We start from the raw sequence: 18,359 nt of genomic DNA, 5'->3' as shown, positions 1-18,359 counted from the left end.
AATTACAATAACATAAAAGGTCAAGACAAAGACAATAACAGTATAATTTGGTACATAAGTTTTAACAATTATAGTACAAGCCTAAGATTATATATTTTATATTTCAGTAGGAAAAAGGAAAAATGTATCTAAGAATAGATGAATAAGACTAATACATTTTTATTAGAAATGGTATAGTACAAATCTTTATAACATATTACAAAATTAGATACACCTAGTAATTTATGATAAGAGATACTAAGGTCTCACAAAAACCTAAGAAAGAAAAACACTAGAGATCAATAGATAGGGTATAGAAAAACAGCAAACAAGGATAGATTTCTAGTGTTATTTAACACATAGGTTGTGATACTATATGAAGGTGTTTGATCATTCCACAGTATATACTTATTTACATGAGAAAAAATCCTAAGGAAGGTTAAGCTCACTAAAAATTAGTGAGACAACACAAGATCATGATAGGCTAGGAATTGTGGGAGTCTAGTTAGAGAGTAATGCTCCCAGTCTATGTTTGGGTAGTTGAAGTCACCCAATATAATGGTGTTTGGAGAGACCTACATATTTTCCAGTGTTCTCAGAAAGGCCGAGTGGGGTTCCTAGGTTTGGGAGGGTGGTCTGTAGCAGGCTATAAACTGGAAGGCAGTTTTACCCACTGTTAGTTGCACATGGATAGTCTCTGATGCTTCGTGCTTTGCCACCAACCTGGAGGTGTGGGTATCTTTGATGAATATCGATACTCCCCTTCCTTTTGTGGTTCGGTCCAAGTTTTGGGGCCGAAAAGCATGGTATGAGGTATAACCTGGTAGTGCTGGGGTGCTCTCGGGAGCCCTGAACCAGGTTTCTGTTACTGCACAGATATCAATGTTCTCCATGCTAAGGAGAGTTTCAAGTGCGTGCATCTTGAGGTTTAGACTTCTGGCTTTGAGTAGCATTACTAGTTATTAGTTTCTTATCCCTTGTGATACCTATGGAGGTGGGTTTGTCTTTTGAGCCTTGCCTAAAAAAGGCACTATGGGGGTAGCAAGAGCCTTTGCCAATATCCGAAAGCCCAGGGGTGACAGGTGCAAGCCATCCCTAGCGAAGCATCGTGGCTTGTCGAGTATATCATCCCAAGCTGACAGGCATTGGATCCCCTTTGAATGACACCAGTACTTAAGCCAATTGTTGAAATTGATCATCTTGTCTTCATATTGTGGCATCATTCTTGGTGAGGGTAAGATGCTACTCAAGGTCAGGGTCATACCGGCCTGGGCTACATGCTCAGAGAGCTTCTCTATGTCTCTTTTCATGTAGTCCAGGGAGGTACGTCTCAGGCCATTCACACCAGCATGGACAATGACTGAGTCATATTTGTACTTGCCTTGCAGTGACCTGAGTGCTTGTGTTATGTGGTGGATCCTAGCGCCCGACAGGCTGCTCACCGTGACCCTCTCCTTGTTCAGCCTGGTGAGCGGGACGTCAGTGTGCCTGATGATAGAGTCACCTATTACAAGTGTATCAGGTGTGTTGTTTAGTCTTAAGGGCTGTGACTGTTCGGCACACTGGCTTTGTGAGATATGTGTTGCACGTGTTTTGTTTTGGGGTAGCGGTTGCTTGGGTGTCTGCTTTGGAGGTCTCTGCTGCTTAGGCAGATCTTTATTTAGATCCTCCGAGTATGATTTGTGTGATTATGTGTTTGGTTTGCTGTCGTGGTAGGTCTATGTGAGACTGGAATTGTAGTGAGTGTGGTTTCCTTCTCCTCCTGACTGGTTATGCCAGTACTGAGTTGAGAGAGCTTAGCCTCCAATTTGGCTATATGGTTGCATCTCTCACATGTGTTGGAATTTGTTGGGAGGAGGAGAGGGTTGTCTGTGTACATGAGGCAGTTGTAACATTGCCTCAAGATTCCCAGATTCACCAGCTGGACTGGAGAGGAGATTGACAACTGACCTTTGGACATGCTAGAATAATATTGGGAATTCCTTAATAATTGAAAACAAGGGCCAGTGGGGAGTGAGGGTGTAGTGCTTTTAATTTTTAGTGCTGACTTATATAATTGCTTTAGCGCGCAAGTGCCAGGTAACTTAAGTGCAATGTGTTACAGGTAACTTAAATGCAAAAACGACAAACAGTAACTTTCTTTCAAGTGAAACAAGGAAATAAGTACAGTAAGCAATGCAGATATCACTAGTGATCCACAGAAGCTGAGAAGCAGATTAGGTGGAATTAGCGTTCCAGGGAAATAACAAGTAAACAAACAACAAGCATATAAACAAAGCTAGATTCAGCAGGCCTGGATCTAGTCTATGCTACAGCAAACAAGGTGTACCAATTTCAGTAAGCTACAGTTCAAATATTCAGGCACTATACACCTTTAACCAGAAATTCCCAGCTCAGAAGAGCAGAGTCCAGCCTCTTCTCCCACAAGAGTGCAGACCACGAACCTTCTTAATGTAAAATAACTGGCCTGAAGCCCAAGTGCCTAAACCAGAACTAATACACTTTAAGAATAACAGACACTGGGCTCTCAATCAGCAGTTCCCAACTTAGAAGGATGAAAGCTACCTGTCCTGCCACCACAGTGAATGCCACAAACCTTCCTAATGTAAAACAACTGGTCTGAAGCCCAAGTGCTTAATCCAAAAGACTTAGAATGATAGCTACACTTTAATCAAGTTACTACCAAGCAGTAATAAATACAATTGAATACTTTAGAGAATGCCTGGATTAGTGCTCAAGTTACACAAACAGAGCTAGATCCAGCAGGCCCGAATCCAGTCTATGCCACAGTAAACAAGGTGCACCAACTTCAGTAAGAAGCAGTTCAGATATGCATGCACTATAAGCCTTTAACCAGAAATTCCCAGCTCAGAAGGGCAGAGTCCAGCCTCTCCTCCCACAAGAGTGCAGACCACGAACCCTCTTAATGTAAAATAACTGGCCTGAAAGCCGAAGTGCTTAAACCAGAATTAATACACTTTTAGAATAACAGACACTGAGCCCTCAATCAGCAGTTCCCAACCTAGAAGGATGTAAGCTACCTGTTCTGCCACTACAGTGCAGACCACAAACCCTCTCAGTGCAAAACAACTGGTCCGAAGCCCAAGTGTTTAAACCAAAAGGCTTAGAATGAGTTACACCAAGCAGTAATAAATACAATTGAGTACTTTTAAGATAATGCAAAAGTAAAATAAAGTAGGTAGAAACACAAGTACAGTAAAAGCAGATTAATTTTTTTTTCTGAACAAGTGCTGAGATCAAAGAAACAGATGTGAGTGCTGAAACTAGAAAACTGGCTAGTTATAAGAAAAAAAACTAAGCTAGAAGGCTTCTCTCCAACACAGAAGGGCTTGGGGGCTCAGAAGCCTACAAATAGTCTATACCACTTAACAGGAAAGGCAGGAAACAAGCTTATTTTTTTTTTCTGTTTCCCAGATGCTCTCTTTGTACACAGTAGGAGTGCCTGAAATCAGAATATGATCTCACTGCACTCAGTTGAGTAAGCAAATGAGATGGGCCCAGAAGGAATATCCAAACACAAATTTACAAGAGGGGCGGGCAGTTTCAAGGCCACTAAGATTAACACCAAAACAAAAACAGGGAGGGTGGGTGGGACTAACTGAAGAGCAGAGTCAAAACTTCCAGTTCAGTTAATATTCCTGCAACACACAGTTAAAATCAATTTAAATACTGTATTTTTTTGAAAAAAGTGCAGATAAAGGTACTTAAATTCTCTTATACATCCAGTTGAATACAGTGAGTTCTTAGCCGGCCAAAGCTGAGGTTTTTAAGCAGAAAATATTTTACACTGTACCACTTAAATAGGCAAGGACAGGAAATCAAAGAATGTGGCTACCCCCACACCTGTAATTACTAGCAAATAACAAAATTCAGCAAACACTGACTAACTTCCAGTTCAGTTAATATTCCTGCAACACACAGTTAAAATCAATTTAAATACTGTATTTTTTTTAAAAAAAGTGCAGATAAAGGTACTTAAATTCTCTTATACGTACAGTTGAATAGAGCAAGTTCTTAGCCGGCCAAAGCTGAGCTTTTTAAGCAGAAAATATTTCACACTGTACCACTTAAATAGGCAAGGACAGGAAATCAAAGAGTGTGGCTACCCCCCCCCCCACCTGTAATTACTAGCAAATCTAGCAAATAACAAAATTCAGCAAACACTGACTAACTTCCAGTTCAGTTAATATTCCTGCAACACACAGTTAAAATCAATTTAAATACTGTATTTTTTGGGGAAAAAAGTGCAGATAAAGGTACTTAAATTCTCTTATACATCCAGTTGAATACAGCAAGTTCTTAGCAGGCCAAAGCTGAGGTTTTTAAGCAGAAAATATTTCACACTGTAGCACTTAAATAGGCAAGGACAGGAAATCAAAGAATGTGGCTACCCCTACACCTGTAATTACTAGCAAATAACAAAATTCAGCAAACACTGACTAACTTCCAGTTCAGTTAATATTCCTGCAACACACAGTTAAAATCAATTTAAATACTGTATTTTTTTGAAAAAAAGTGCAGATAAAGGTACTTAAATTCTCTTATATGTCCAGTTGAATACAGCAAGTTCTTAGCCGGCTAAAGCTGAGGTTTTTAAGCAGAAAATATTTCACACTGTACCACTTAAATAGGCAAGGACAGGAAATCAAACAATGTGGTTACCCCCACACCTGTAATTATTAGCAAATAACAAAATTCAGCAAACACTGACTAACTTCCAGTTCAGTTAATATTCCTGCAACACACAATTAAAATCAATTTAAATACTGTATTTTTTTGAAAAAAAGTGCAGATAAAGGTACTTAAATTCTCTTATACGTCCAGTTGAATACAGCAAGTTCTTAGCCGGCCAAACCTGAGGTTTTTAAGCAGAAAATATTTCACACTGTACCACTTAAATAGGCAAGGACAGGAAATCAAAGAATGTGGCTACCCCCACACCTGTAATTACTAGTAAATAACAAAATTCAGCAAACACTGACTAACTTCCAGTTCAGTTAATATTCCTGCAACACACAGTTAAAATCAATTTAAATACTGTATTTTTTTGAAAAAAAGTGCAGATAAAGGTACTTAAATTCTCTTATACGTCCAGTTGAATACAGCAAGTTCTTAGCCGGCCAAAGACGAGGTCTCTGCAGTTATTTTGCTATAAGGGGGTGTTGGTATCACTTCTTTGTTATCTGATATTTAATAGCCTAGAGGGATTCTTCTGTACTTTAAGTGCTAGCCACAAAGTTTGAGAAATTATTTTATGCTCAACTCCTGAGAGACCTGCTTGACTACAAACTTCTGCATTACAAGCTGAAGCTAAGTGAAACTTGCAGTAATGAATTTTAGTCTTTTGTTCAGTACAAACTTGCAGTTTTAAAAGTACTGTATTTTCATCTTTTTCTGTTTCCTAATTGTGTGTTTCTGAACAGTGTGCTGTGTGTCTCCTGTAGTTATTTTGCTATAAGGGGGAGTTGGTATCACTTCTTTGTTATCTGATATTTAATAGCCTAGAGGGATTCCTCTGTACTTTAAGTGCTAGCCACAAAGTTTGAGAAATCATTTTATGCTCAACTCCTGAGAGACGTGCTTGGCTACAAATATCTGCATTACAAGCTGAAGCTAAGTGAAACTTGCAGCAGTGAATTTTAGTCTTTTGTTCACTACAAACTTGCAGTTTTAAAAGTACTGTATTTTCATCTTTTTCTGTTTCCTAATTGTGTGTTTCTGAACAGTGTGCTGTGTGTCTCTCTCTACAGTTATTTTGCTATAAGAGGGTGTTGGTATCATTTCTTTGTTATCTGATATTTAATAGCCTAGAGGGATTCCTCTGTACTTTAAGTGCTAGCCACAAAGTTTAACAAATTATTTTATGCTCAACTCCTAAGAGACTTGCTTGGCTACAAACATCTGCATTACAAGTTGAAGCTAAGTGAAACTTGCAGTAATGAATTTTAGTCTTTTGTTAAGTACAAACTTACAGTTTTAAAAGTACTGTATTTTCATCTTTTTCTGTTTCCTAATTGTGTGTTTCTGAATAGCGTGCTGTGTGTCACTCTGTAGTTATTTTGCTATAAGGGGGAGTGGGTATCACTTCTTTGTTATCTGATATTTAATAGCCTAGAGGGATTCCTCTGTACTTTAAGTGCTAGCCACAAAGTTTGAGAAATCATTTTATGCTCAACCCCTGAGAGACTTGTTTGGCTACAAACATCTGCATTACAAGATGAAGCTAAGGGAAACTTGCAGTAGTGAATTTTAGTATTTTGTTCAGTACAAACTTGCAGTTTTAAAAGTACTGTATTTTCATCTTTTTCTGTTTCCTAATTGTGTGTTTCTGAACAGTGTGCTATGTGTCTCTCTGCAGTTCCCCACCCTTCCTCTCTGTTCCTGTGCTGGTATTAGTGTTGATGGCTCTGGAATTGCCCGCCCCTCCTATAAGTCCGTATTAGAACACTCCTCCTGGGTCCATCTCATTTGCTCTCTTAACTGAGCACAGTTATATCATATTCTGAGTCTAGTGTTCACTCTACTTAATACAGAGAGAAGACTTGAGAACTTTTGAACTTTGTGGTTTTTTGAAGAATTTTAAAGAAGACTTGAGAAGGCCAGCCCACTTAGGTTCTTCCTTTCTCTCTTCTTGCATTTAAAAAAAATGTTTGCACTTCATTCATTTGCTTTTACTGTATTTGTGTTTCCTCCTACTTTATTTTGCTTTTCTTAAAAGTACTCAATTTTATGTATTCTGCTGCATTTATTATTGCTTGGTTGTAGCCTGATAAAATTGTAACTGTTATTCTAAGTCTTTTGGTTAAGCACTTGGGCTTCATACAGGCTGTTTTACATTAAGAAGATTTGTAGTCTGCACTGTTGTGGCAGGACAGGTGGCTTACATTCTTCTAAGCTGGGAATTGCTGATTGAAAGCCCAGTGTCTGCTGTTCTAAAAGTGTATTAGTTCTGGCTTAAGCACTTGGACTTCAGGCCAGTTATTCTACATTAAGAAGGTTTGTGGTCTACACTCTTGTGGGAGGAGAGGCTGGATTCTGCCCTTCTGAGCTGGGAATTTCTGTTCAAAGGCTTATTGTGACTGTTATATTGAACTGTTTCTTTCTGTAATTGCTGCCTTGTTGCTGTAGCATAGACCAGATTTAGGTCTGCTGAATCTAGCTTTGTTTGTATAACTTGAGCACTGATCCAGACAATCTTTTTGGAGAAGGTTCCCCTGCAGCCTAGTAAGCAGGGGGGTGCAGTTAGAACTTGTCTGATTGAAGACTGCTGGAGCAGGGCTTAGTTTTGGGCTTTTTCTAGTTAATTGGGTAACTTGTTTAAATCAGTTTGTTCATTTTCTATTGTTTTATATATATATATATATATATATATATATATATATATATATATATAAGAAATTGCACATTATTCATCTGCTTTTACTGCATTTGTGTTTCTTCCTACTTTATTACTGGGGGCATTGACTACTCTGATCTGCGATATATAACAAGTATCATTTTCTGTGCTTTTAAACTGTTTTTTTGAGTGTATCTGCTTTATTTTCTGGAAAAAAAAAAAAATATATATATATATATATATATATATATATATACTTGTTTCCCACCATTCTAAGCTAGTTTAGTCCAGTTTTCAAATTGGTGCTGAATTCAGGGCTGTGTTACAAATCTCTGCGATTGCCCATACCTTACTTGGATAGAAGGAAGTTTCTCTGTTCACTTGTGAGAGAGGGGAGCTTTGAGCAGCCTATCTGTCCCTGGAGGAGTGGTTTTAGCCCAGAAATTAGTAGTTTATTGGCCATTTTGGGCTAATTTCTATCTCTTTCATTTCCCTGCTATAAATACCCAATTTGCCCGGTTTTGCACACTGGGCAGCGACGGTTAGCTAGGGTAAAACTATTCCCAGCTCCACAAACTCTCATCTTCAGTTTTTCCCTTGGAACTAGACAAACTTTTAACTTAAGCACTCAAGCCATTCATTTCTCAGCCTGGCACTTGCTCAAAACTTATAGCAAGTACTTATAAACCCTAGCACTAGACCCTCCTGTACTGTACAGTGGGACAAGGCTGTCTGTTCGACCTTACCACCCATCCAGTAAAACAGTTTACTGTACCTATCCAGGCATTTCCAAAGGGTAGTTTCAGGTGTACTCTCCAGTCCAAAAGGTGAATCTAGGCATTTTGAGGCAATGTTACAACCGCCTCATGTACACAGACAACCCCCTCCTTCTACCACCAAACACTAATACATGCGAGAGATGCAGTTATACAGCCAAACTACAGGCTAAGCTCTCTCAGCCCAAGACTGGATCAGACAGTCAAGAGGAGAAGCGAAATATTTGCATCACACCACCAGTCTTACATAGACCCATTAAACCAGCACCAGCAAAAAACATACATAAATACATGGAAACATACCTGGAGGCTCTAAATAAAAATCTGCAAAACCAACAAAGACCTCCAAAGCAAATATCCAAGCAACCTCCACCTCCCTAACACAAACCATGAATCACATACTTCATAAAACCAGTGTGCCATGCAATCACAGCCCTTAAGGCAAATTAACATACCCAACATACTAGTAATAGGTGACTGTATAGTCTGGCACACTGATGTCCCACTCACTAGGCTGAATAAGGAGAAGGTTACTGTCAGCTGCCTGTCAGGTGTCAGGATCTGCCAAATAACACAAGCACTCAGGTCACTCCAGAACAAGTACAAATACGACTCTGTCATTGTCCACATTGGTGTGAATGACCTGAGCCGTACCTCCTTGGACTACATGAAAAGAGTCATGGAAGAGCTCTCTGATCACATAACCCAGGCCGATATGACCCTGACCCTGAGTAGCATCCTGCCCTCACCAAGAATGATACCACAGTATAAAGAAAAAATTCTCGATTTCAACAATTTTCTAAGTTTCTGGTGTCATTCAAAGGGGATCCAGTGTCTGTCTGCCTGGGATGACATGCTTGACATGCCACGCTGCTTCACTAGAAAAGGCTTGCACCTGTCATCCTTAGGCTTTCGAATACTTGCCAAGGCTCTTGCCACAGCCATAGTGCCTTTTTTAGGCAAGGCTCAAAAGACAAATACACCACCGTGAATAGCACAAGTAACAAAAAACTGAGGGTAATACTACTCAATGCCAGAAGTCTAAACCTCAAAATGCACACACTCGAGGCACTCCTCAGTATGGAGAAAATCTATATATGTGCAGTAACAGAAACCTGGTTTAAGGCTCCAGAGAGCACCCCGGCACTACCAGGCTACAACTCATACCATACATTTTGGCCACAGAACCCAAACCGAAATACAAAAGGTGGGGGCGTATCCATATTCATCAAGGATACCCACACCTCCAGGTTAGTGGCACAGCACGATGCTTTAGAGATCATCCACGTGCAACTAACAATGGGCAAAACTGCAATTCAAATTGTAGCTTGCTACAGATCACCCACCATGTCCCAGGACCCCCATTCCATGTTTCTGGAAACACTGGGAAACATAAAGGTCCTACCAAACACCCTAATATTGGGTGATTTCAATTACCCAAACATTAACTGGGAGAACTACTCAAGTACTAACTCCCTTGCCCAAATTTTCCTAGAATTTATAAACTCAAATGACCTGGTTCAACTGGTCAACACTCCCACCAGAGGTGACAACATATTGGACCTGGTCATTACCAACATGGGCGACCGGTGTTCCATACCAGAGGTCAACCTCTCGCTGGTTAGATCTGACCATAAACAAATCACTTTGGATATCCATATTCTGCCCCCACCCCCTGACAAGAAAGCCACAATGAAAAACTTTTAAAAAGCAAACTTCACTTTACTTAAGACCGAGGTGGAAAGTTTCAAAGCCCCCATGCTGAAGGATAACACTGTCCAAGCTGCAAAATCCTTTACTAATGCATTCTACGGGCAGCTACAAGAATGCATAGATCGTGCCATCCCAAGCAAAACTAAGACTCACTCCTCCAAGAAAAGGAAACCAGACTGGTGGACTCCTGCCATAAACAAGCTATATAATAGAAGGAGGAAACTAGTACAGAAAAGAGTAAAATCCCAAGAAGGGAAGACATCCCTGATCAGTATCAGCAAGAAACTACGATCCCTTATAAAATCATCCAAGGTGAGCTTTGAAAGAAAAACTGCCAAGGACTCCAAAGATAACCACAAGGCTTTCTTTAGCTATGTCAAGAATCTAAGTGGCAATGCTCAGATCTGCTCGGAGTTAGTGCAGAATTGCACAAAATACACTGAACCAACCGATATCGCTAACAGACTGGCAGACAGGTACAGCGCAAACTTTACCCCCCCCTTACCCCCAAAAGGGCCCATAACCATACCAGAAGAATGTAGAGTCCCTGAAATCACAGACACTCAGGTTAAAACAGCCCTCTCCAAAGCCAAAAAGACAGCATCAATGGGACCGGACAGTGTCCCAGGCTACATCCTACACAAGCTCAAAGATGAACTAACCCCTCACCTAAACACACTGTTCAAACTCAGCCTCACCACAGGCTACATACCCATAAAGTGGTGCACAGCAATGTTTATTCTGCTCCACAAAGGTGGAGCCACAACAGACCCTGGGAACTATCACCCTATAAGCCTGACTAGCTTGGTCTGCAAGGCTATGGAGTGCATCATCATGGAACTCATTAACAGAGACATTGGGAACCTCCAGACACTGGACCCTACCCAGTTTGGCTTTGTTAAGGACAGATCATGCCTCCTAAACCTGTTGGACTTTTTTGAGACAGTTACCAAGGCTATAGATGAGGGAAAGGTGGTACACACAGCCTACCTAGATGTCGCTAAGGCCTTCGATACCATTCCCCATTCTGGTATTATAGACAAGCTCACCAGCCTGAACATAAACCCCTATGTCACAAGATGGGTTGCCAACTGGCTCATGGACAGAACCCACATGGTGAGAGTTGTGGGAGCTAGGTCCAACTCTAAACCGGTTACAAGTTGCATTCCCCAGGGCTCAGTCCTAGGACCTCTCCTGTTCGGCATATACTTCTCAGAGGTACAGGCAAGCACAGGAGTACTATGGCTGACCAAGTTTGCAGACGACTGCAAACTAGGGGCTACAATTGACTCTCCGGCTGACACAGACATTCTCCAAAAGGGTCTCACTGAGACGGATACCTGGTGTCAAAATCAAGGCCTCAAGTTAAATGCCAAAAAGTGCATAGTCATCCCCTTTAGAAAAACAAAATATCCACAAACTGCCACATACATACGGAAGACATAATAAGGGATCTGGGGACTCAAGTAGATAGGAATCTCACCTTTGATAATCACATTGCCAAAGTGGTTAGATAATCCTTCTACATGGCCCACCTAATCACAAAAGGGTTCGCATCCAGATCAAAAGAGTTCATTGTGCCCCTCTACTCATCATTCATCAGACCCATCTTAGAGTACAACACCCCATTTGGGATGTACCTTATAAGACACCTGCAAAAGCTGGAAAGACCACAGAAGTATCTCACCAAGAGGATCAATGGCCTCAAACAGATGCCTTATGCAGCTCGACTGAAGAAACTCCAGTTGTACTCGGTTGCATACCACCTACTCAGAGGTGATCTCTGCCTGACATACAAGGCCATGTCCAACCCAGAATTGATGGACATGCTCCACCTAAAGAAAACCTTATCCCCTTGAGCCACATGCTCTAGGGATCTAAACCTCACCACAACAATAACTAGGACGTGCTGGAGGGATAGATTCCTGTCCCAGAGACTTCCCATGCTTTGGAGCAAGATTCCAATCTACATTAGGCAGAGCTCCTCACTAACACTCTTCAAAAGAAACCTTGATGAGTGGATGGGAAACAGAAAGTTTAACTCGGGGATCACTTCAGTGGCTCTGCTGGACAGAGGCACAGGAAACTAATCTAAGGGGGTGGCGAAAGCCACCACAATCTGGCTAGGCTTATAAATGCCTTTGGGCAGATAGCCTAGTACCCACCTATGAACCTATGAACCTATTTGATGGCACCACATATGTTGCAAGCGCCCAGTGGGGAACATAGTGAAGGTGCATTGTCCTCAATTATGTGCCTATTGTACTGGTGGACAGGGTGCCATGCCCTCTGCAGCCCACTGCATTCACACCATGCCTACTATCTGTCAACAATGTGCAGGGTAATAGCAACATAGCGGGATTTCCTTGGCAAGTGTGTTTGTGTATGACACATGGGTTCAGACCGCATTCTGGGTAATAGTAGGGTTGCTTACTTTGTTCACCAGGCCTTTTTGCCAGATGTAGGTGTATGGCTTGCCACCACAGTCTCTTGGCTGATTGAAATCTGTAATCCTTGTGAGGTGGACATTGTGACATATAATATGGCCACCATATAGGAAAACTACAAAAACCACTCCTCAACATGTCCAGTGGTTAGACACTCCCAGCCACCTCCACACAGGCTCTGACTGTCAAACACACACACACACCTGCCACATCTTGGAATAGAACTCCTACCTAACTAGTTTTCACATTACTGCATTACACAGTTATAGCATGCACTACAGAGATTATTGGGCTACCCCATCTCCAAAGGTGGATTTCACAAGGAATGACATCAGCAGGGTTACCAAAGTAGGGCAATTCAAATTTCCTGCATGTGAATAGCCCAAAATGTATTGCTCACAAAACAGACAGTGAGACACACATAACACATCCATGACTGACATGTATGGGTATAGAACCCATGACCAAGCTCTATATCACACTACTGCATGGAGATGTTATAGGATGCACCACAGGGATTACTAGGGAACTTGTTCCCCAGAGGTGTATTTGACATAGCTTCATAGGTTCATAGGTAGGTACTAGGCTATTGGTCCAAGGGCCTATGTAAGCCTAGACAACAAGGTTCCCTGGCTTATGCCACCCAAGAAAGTTATTTTCTGTGCCACTGTCAAGCAGAGACACAGAAGTGATCCCCAGGGTGTATTTCCTATTTCCCATCCACTCATCAAGATGTTTCTTGAAGAGTGCTAATGAAGAACTTTGCTTGACATAGATGGGTAGCCTGTTCCAGAGTATGGGAAGTCCTGGGACAGGAAACTATCCCTCCAGCATGTCCTGTTTATTGTGGTGACAAGGTTTAGGTCCCTAGAGCAAGTAGCTCGGAGGGATTGGGATTTCTTTAGGTGTAGCATGTCCAACAGCTCTGGGTTTGACATAGCTTTATATGTTAGACAGAGATCACCTCGAAGTAGGCGATATGCTCTGGAGTAAAGCTGGAGTTTTTTGAGACGGTCACTGTAGGGCATTTATTTGAGGCCAGTAATCCTCTTTGTGAGGTACTTTTGTGGCCTTTCCAGCTGCTGCAGATGTCTTGTGAGGTACATTCCAAAAGGGGTGTTGTACTCTATAATGGGTCTAATGAGTGTCGAGTAGAGGGAAACAATGACCTCTTTTTGTCTGGATGAGAACCCTTTTATGATGAGGTGTGCCATGTAGAAGGACTTCCTGACTACTGTGGCGATGTGGCTATCAAAGGAGAGACTACTGTCAACCTGGGTCCCAAGGTCTCTTATCACACATTCGGTGTTAAGTAGATTGCTGTCTATGTGGTAGTTCATGGTTACAGAGTTTTTACCAAAGAGGATGACACTGCACTTTTTGGCATTGAGCTTGAGGCTATGGCTCTGACAACAGGCATCTGTCTCAGCAAGGCCCTTCTCTAGGATGTCCACATCATTTGGGGACTTGACTCTGGCTCCTAGTTTGCAGTCGTCTGCAAACTTCATTAGCATGAGGCCTTCTGTGTTTGCCTGTACTTCAGAGAAGTAGATACCAAACAGGAGAGGTACAGGACGGAACCCTGTGGTACTCCACTTGTCACTGCTTTGAGGTCAGATTTGGAGTCTGCAACTTTTACAGTGTGGATTCTGTCAGTGAGCCAGTTGGCAACCCATGTTGTGAGGTAGGGATTTATACCTAGTTTAGTGAGTTTAGCTATAATTCCAGAATGGGGAATGGTGTCAAAAGCCTTGGCGAGGTCAAGATAGGCTGTGTGAACCACCTTACCCTCATCTACAGCTTTGGTGACTGCTTCAAAGAAGTCGATCAGGTTCAGGAGGCATGACCTGCCTTTCACAAACCCGAACTGGGTGGGATCCAGAGTTTGGAGGTTACCAATGTCTTTGTTTATGAGTTCCATGATGATACGTTCCATGGCCTTGCAGACCACGCTCATCAGGCTAATAGGTCGATAGTTCCCAGGATTAGTGGTGGCTCCCCCTTTGTGGAGTGGGATAACTGTTGCTGTGCACCATTCAGTGGGCACAAAGCCTGATGCGAGGCTATTATTGAACATGGTGCTTAAGTGGGGAGCCAGTTCATTCTGAAGTTCATGTAAAACGCAGCCTGGGATGTTGTCCGGTCCCATGGATGCTGTGTTTTTGGCTTTAGAGAGTGCAGCTTTTACCTGCGTAGTTGTGATTACAGGGACTCTGCATTCTTCCTGAATAGATATGGGCCCTTTAGGAGGTGAGGGGGGTAAAGTTAGCACTGAACCTATCTGCCAGGATGTTGGCAATATCAGTTGGTTCTGTAATTTTCATGCCATTGTGCTGTAACTCAGAGCAGATCTGGGTGTTGCCATTGATATTCTTGACATAGCTATAGAATGCTTTGCGGTTGTCCTTAGAATTAGTGGGAATTTTGTTTTTGTAGCTAGCTGTGGAGGATCTTATAAGGGATCTCAGCTTCTTATTGAGGCTCACCAGGGAGCTCCTCCACTCATGGGATTTTGCTCTCTTTTGCAACAGTTTCTTCCTTCTGTTGTACAGTTTGTTTATGGCAGGGGACCACCAGATTGGCTTCGTTTTTCTGGAGGATAGCATCTTGGTTCTGTTTGGGATAGCATGATCCATGCACTCGTGTAAGTGCTTATAGAGTGCATTTGTGTAAGATTCAGCAGTTGTAACTGTATTGTCCATCTGCATGGGTGTCATGAAGTTCACCACTTCTGTCTTAAGAAGCATGAAGTTGGCTTTGGAGAATTTTTTTACCATGGTTTCCTTAATGAGGGGTAGGGGCGGGATGTGGCTATCAAGGGTGATTAGCTTATGGTCGGATCAGACCAACGAGGAGTTGACTTCAGGTGTGGAACACCAGTCACTCATGTTGGTAATGACTAGGTCTAGGATACTGTTGCCCCTGGTGGGGGTGTGGATAAGTTGATCCAGGGCATTGGAGTTTATGAATTCCAGAAAGCGTTGAGCTAAGGAGTCGGTACATGAGTCGTTTTCCCAGTTAATGGTGGGGTAGTTGAAGTCATCCATTATTAGGGTACTTGGTTGAACCCTAATATTTTTCAGTACATCAAGGAAAGAGGAGTGGGAATCCTGGGGTATGGTGGGGGATCTGTAGCAAGCTATAATTTGGATTGCAGTTTTGCCCAGTCTTAGTTGCACTTGGATAACCTTGGATGCATTATGCTGAGCAACTAGCCTGGAGGTGTGGATATCCTTAATGAATATGGACACACCTCTGCCTTTGGTGTTTTGGTCCAGGTTACATGGCCGAAAAGTGTGGTATGAGTTATAGCCTGGTAGTGCAGGGGTGCTCTCTGGAGCCTTGAACCAGGTCTCAGTCACTGCACAGATATCGATGTTCTCCATTTTAAGGAGTGCCTCGAGTGAGTGCATTTTGAGATTTAGACTTCTAGCAATGAGTAGCATTTCATTCAGTTTTTGCTTGCCTGTTCCTGTTATGGTGGTGAATTGTTATTTGAACCTTGCCTAAAAAAGGCATGACAGGGGCAGCAAGAGCCTTAGCCAGTATCTGGAATCTAAGGGGCAACAGGTGCAGGCCATCTGTGGCAAAGCATCATGGTCTGTTGAACATGTCATCCCAAGCAGACAGATACTGGATCCCCTTAGAATGACACCAGAAGCTTAGCCAATTGTTGAAGTCAATCATTTTGTCCTTGTACTGCGGTATCATTCTGGGTGATGGCAGAATGCTACTCAGGGCTAGGGTCATACCTGACTGGGCTACAAGATTGGAGAGCTCTTCCATGTCTCTTTTCATGGAGTCCAGGGAGGTACATCTCAGGTCATTCACACCAACATGGACAATGACTGAGTCATATTTGTACTTGTTGTAGAGTGACCTGAGTGTGTGGGTCATGTGGCAGATCCTGGTACCCGACAGGCATCTGACTGAAACCTTCACCTTGTTTAGCCTGGTGAGTGGGACATCAGTGTGCCTGACTATAGAGTAAGCTATGACTATTGTGTTGGGTACGTTGTTTTGCCTTATTGGCTGTGGTTGAGTAGCAGACTGAGTCTGTGGGCTATGTATCATTTGGATTGTGCTGAGGGATGAAGGTTGTTTGCATTTCTGCTTTGGAGGTCTCTGTTGCTTAGACAGATTATTATTGAGAGCTTCCACAAATGTTTTTGCGTTACTATGTGTGGATTTTGGTGGTGTAGATTTAGAAAGACTATATGATGAGTGTGGTGTGTTGCAAATGTTTACCTTCTCCTCATGACTGTCAAGTTCAGTCTTGGTTGGAGAGAGCTTTACCTCCAGATAATTGCATCTCTCACAGGTTGTAGTGTTGGGTGGTAGGAGGAGAGGGGTGTCTGTGTACATAAGGCAATTTCTACATTGCCTCAAGATGCCCAGATTCACCAGATAGACAGGAGAGAACACTGGGTGCTGTCCCTTGGACATGCCTGAATAAAAAACTATTTTCCTCTAGATAAGTGAGGAAAGTGAGTACAAGAGCTGTTTTTCTCTAAGCAAGTTAGAAAAGTAAGTACAAAAACTGTTTTCCTCTAGGTAATGAGGAAGGTTGAGTGCGATAGTAATTAGTAGCTTATTTAGTGCTTACAAGTTCTGAACAAGTGCTGAGCATGAATAAGCAAATTTAAGTGCTAAAACTAAGAATCTGTATTTACACTAGACAAGTTACAGGACAGAAACAAGTGCAAATGCAGGCTTTCAAATCAGAAAGTTGAGAGAGATGGAAGAGATTGCCCAAACAGCCAATAACTACAATTTCTGGGCCAGAACCACTCATGTGATAGACAGGTTACCTAGTGCTTACCACTCCCACTGATACGTTAGAAGGCTTCCCTCAAACACAGAAAGGCTTGGGTGGCTCAGAAGCTTACATACAGTCCTGGATACAGCATGGAATGACATCAGCAAGATCACCAACGCAGGGCATTGTAAATGTCCTGCCAGTGAGTAGGCTATAATGCACTGCTCCCTACACAGACACTGAAACACACAAAAAACATAAATAATCACCATGATTGTGGATGGAACTCTACCACAGTTCTAAATCACACTCTACAGAGATTATTGGGTTATAGCAGTCCCAGAGGTGTATTTCTAGGTGGGTGACATTAGCACCCCTGCCAAAGTTGAGTATGTGAATTGTAAGGAGTGTGCATACTCTAAAAAGCATTTGTTCCCTTCTCAGGCAGGCAGACACACACAGTTGGCAAGTCTGGGATTAGAACACCTGCCAAATTAGTTTATTACAATACAGCATTATACAGTTACAGGAAGTGCAACAGAAATTACTGGGTTAGAGCACTCCCAGAGGTGTATTTCTAGGTGGGTGACATCAGCACCCTTGCCAAAGTTGAGTATGTGAATTGTAAGGAGTGTGCATACTCTAAAAAGCATTGTTCCTTTCTCAGCAGACACAGAGTTGGCAAGCCTAGGATTAGAACACCTACCAAACTAGTTCATCACACTACAGCATTACACAGTTACAGGCCACACAACAGAAATTACTGGGTTACAGTAGTCCCAGAGGTGTATTTCTAGGTGGGTGACCTCAGCACCCTTGCCAAAGTTGAGTATGTGAATTGTAAGGAGTGTGCATACTCTAAAAAGCATTGTTCCCTTCTCAGGCAAGGAAGCACACACACAGTTGGCAAGTCTGGGATTGGAACATCTACCAAACTAGTTTATCACACTACAGCATCATGCAGTTATAGGACACGCTACAGAGATTACTGGGTTACAGCAGTCCTAGAGGTGTATGTCTAGGTGGGTGACATCAGCAGGATTGCCAAAGAAGGGCATTTAAAGTGTACTGCGAGTTGTACATGTCTTTTACCTGTGTGTACCCGCTGCTTACTGCCGCGAAAACACATTTACAACTGCTTAAAAGTGTCTTATTCAGTCCTAAATGACATGATCAACAACCCTTGCAGGTCTTGAAGCCTGGACCATGCACACCAAGGTCACTGGACTTACCACAAAACCATCTGGTTTGTATACATGTTTCATGGTTTTTATAATACACATTTTACTACAGGTATTCCACAGTACTGAAAACAAATGGGACAGTCA

This window comes from Protopterus annectens, chromosome 1.part2 (assembly GCF_019279795.1).
Source record: "Protopterus annectens isolate FY-2018-M chromosome 1.part2, PAN1.0, whole genome shotgun sequence".
Lineage (NCBI taxonomy): Eukaryota > Metazoa > Chordata > Ceratodontiformes > Protopteridae > Protopterus > Protopterus annectens.
Note: the sequence above shows the minus strand (reverse complement) of the source record.